This window comes from Echinops telfairi, unplaced genomic scaffold, assembly GCF_000313985.2.
Source record: "Echinops telfairi isolate 266 unplaced genomic scaffold, ASM31398v2 ScPeMD7_23;HRSCAF=83, whole genome shotgun sequence".
NCBI classification, from domain to species: Eukaryota; Metazoa; Chordata; class Mammalia; order Afrosoricida; family Tenrecidae; genus Echinops; species Echinops telfairi.
Window position 1 is genome coordinate 7,936,130 of NW_022103920.1, and position 3,518 is coordinate 7,939,647.

Here is a 3,518-nt window from a genome sequence, read left to right on the forward strand (position 1 = left end):
TCTCTGTGGCTTCTCTGGCTTCAGAGGTCTGGTTGCATCCATGTGGCTTGTCTTCTGCAATGTCTCCCAGGGAGTGGCAGAGAGAGAAGTGTCTTCCACTTCCAAGGAGGAAGTACCAGATTTCCCAGAATTCTCAGGAGAAAGCCATGCCCACACAGAAGTCTCATCGGCTATCTCCAGATTGACAGCCTAGACTCCACCCCTATAATCTTAATCCTTAAATTGACACTAGATTAGGTGACTCCCACAGTAACATTAAGGAAGTAACCATCACTTGTCTGTCAGAATGTCTTCCTATGGGGGCTTGCTGTGATGCTGGAAGCTATGACACTGGTATTTCAAACTCCAGCAGGGTCACCCAAAGGGAACAGGTTTCCATAGAGCTTCCAGACTCAGAACAGACTACAAAGAAGGAATTGGCTGTCCACTTTGGAGGACTCGGCTGCTGAAAAGCTTATGGAAACATTGCCAGACATTGAAGACCTAATGAATATGATTGAGGAAGAGCTGCCTTTTCAAAGTATCGTCAACCACAATGATGGGAATGGAGCAAAGCCTGTGGGAGTAACGCCTTCAGGACCTTCATTTGCTGGTGGTGCAGAACTCAAAATGAGCAGAAACAACTGCAAAAATCTACCCATAATAGATGGGAATGTATGAAGTGTGAATCTGGGAAAAATTGGACGTTGTCAAAAAAGAACTGGAAGGCATAAAGATCAATAGTCTAGGTGTTGGTGAGCTGAAGTGAATTAGTATTGCCATTTTGAATCAGAAAGTCATGTGGTTTACTTGTATCCATCATCCAAAAGGACGTTTCAAGATCTATCTCGAAGTACAATGCTCGGATAGGATTATACCTACCTGCCTTCAAGTAAATTCAACCAATACAACTATTATTCAAATTTATGCACCAACCACAAAAGTTAGTGATGGATAAATTGAAGAATTCTACTAACGTCTTTAGTGAGAAATTGATCAAACATGCAATCAAAATTCATTGATAATTATTGGTAATTGGAATGCAAAAGTTGGAAACAAAGAGGAAGTAACAGTAGTTGGAAAGTATAGTCTTGGTGATAGAAGTGAAGCTCGAGAAGAAGCAGTGAGGAGATTAAAGGGCATCTTGCACTGAGTAAATCTGCTGCCCAAGACGTTGGTAAAGTGCTGTAAAGCAAGGCATTTACTCTGAGGACTAAATACCAAGCCACGGTATTTTCAATGGCCTCATATGCATGTGAAAGTTGGACATTGAATACGGAAGACTGCTGAAGAATCAATGCATTTGAATCATGGTGCTGGTGAGGAATATTCAAAGTATCATGGACTATCAAAGGAACTACCAAAGCTGTCTTGCAAGCAGTACTGCCGGAATGCTACCTAGAGGCAAGGATGGCAAGACTTACTCTCAAGTTCTTCGATTGTCAAGAGAAATAGTCCCTGGAGAAAGACATCAGGCTTGGTAAAGCAGTGTAAAAGTGGAAGGCCCTCCACAAGATGGATTGACACAGTAGCTGCAACAATGCGCTCAAGCATAAAAACAATTATGAGGCTAGCACAGTACTGGGCGGTGTTTTGCTCTGTTGTACCTGGGGTAGCTATGAGTTGGAATTGACTCTACGGTATCTAACAATAACAACAAAGAACAAAGGAACTAAGATACCTCTCTAAACAAGTTGAGAATATTGACAGGGCAAAGTCCAGCACTTGAGAGCCTTCAGCAAAAAGCTGCACCTACCTCTGTCCACACCATGACCCCTCCAAGAGAGTTCCTCTTTGGTGACGGCATCTGATTGCTCCCGTCATCCTGCAGGCCAACCCGTCCTCCAATACAGACAAACACCTACTGGAACGTGATGATATTTTCTGGCTTTGGCAGGCATGCCTACTAATCACATGACAGAGCCAAAGAATGGCTGGCCAGTAGAGGAATCTCCTGGGAACCACAAGTGCCCTGTGTTCCAGTAGGGATTATAAATCAAGAGACAAAAATATTCATGCACTCTGACCCAATTCAGTGGTTCCATAACTGGAGCTTTGTTTCAGAAGAGTAATTTAAGGTAAGGAAAAGGATTTATATGAATGTTTATAGTATTGTAATTTGCAAGCCATGAAACATTTCAACCATTAAAAAAGTTCTTTATATATTAAAAATAATAGTTTATTTATAGTAGCTGCACTTTGCTGAATGCCTCCTTTCCAAACATGATTTTAAGCATTTTACCAATGTTTTTATCCTCATAAAAATCTTCCAAAATAAACATTATTGTCTCCATTTAACAGCTGAGGAGAAACCCAGTGATTTAGGTGAACTCAATAAGTGAGAGAAGGGAATCTGAATCCTAACTTGTTTGTCTCAAAATCTTAATGTATTTCCCACTCTTCAAAGCTATAGTTCCAAACATGGCAAAGAAAACAGATCTACAAGAAGAGTCTAGTTTCCATACAGTGGTAGTATGATTATAAGAGAAATTTTTATGTTTGCAATTTAATGTTTTTTTTCTTGTCTTAATATGGTGTCTATTTAATACTTTCCTGAGGAGCCCTGTTTATGCAATGGGCTTCCAACTGCGAGGTCAACAGTTCGAAACCACCAGCAGCTCAGGGGAAGAAGACAGTTACAATCTCAGAAACTCATAAGGGGCAGTTTGACCCTATCTTATAGGGTTGCTATGAGGTGACATTGACCCGATGGCAGTGAGCTTGGTTTTGTTTTATTTAATACTTTCCTAGAAGGTCCTCACACAGGACACTAGGAGTAGTGCCCAGGCAGTTTGTGGTGCATGTTCCATTCCATGCGTCCTTTCCTCCTCTCTGTTCAGATTTGAATCCACAACCCTCCAGTGGTCAAGAGCAACAAAGGAAAGGTCTTATTGTAGCAGGACAAACCCCCTCTGCAGACAAACTGGACTCCAACTCTGGGTTCTATCTTGGAACCTTTCCACATAGACAGCCTCGAGGCTGCTCTCCTCCACATCAATCAAGAAGAAGGGAGGAAGGTCTCTCAGCTGAACCCTGGACAACATGGACTTCCACATGGTGACTAAGGCACATTAGCAGTGCCTATAATAAGGGGAAGCAGACTGGTAGCATCGTGGGTTATGGTTTGGGCTGCTGGGGCAACAAAAGAGAGGAGGTCCTTGACAAGATGGATTGATACAATGGCTGCATCAATGGGCTCAAGCACAGGGATAATTGGGAGGATGGCACAGGACCACGCAGTGTCTTGTTCTGGTCGCTATGGGCTGGAGCCAACCCGATGGCACCTAACAACAACAACTACTGCCATAAAGTTATATAGTCTTGGACATAATAAGTAGCAGGATATAATAAGTAGAAGGTTGACACAGAGAAATACTGGATAATGTTGCCGTCTTAAAGAGCACAGCCCAGGAAAACCATGTAGAACAGCTCTACTCTCTTTAGCACATGAGATTGTGCTGGAGCAAAGTTCCTTAAAAAAAAAAGCTACTCACCACCCAGAACACCTCTCCGTAAACAGGAGCATCACCTGGGGATGA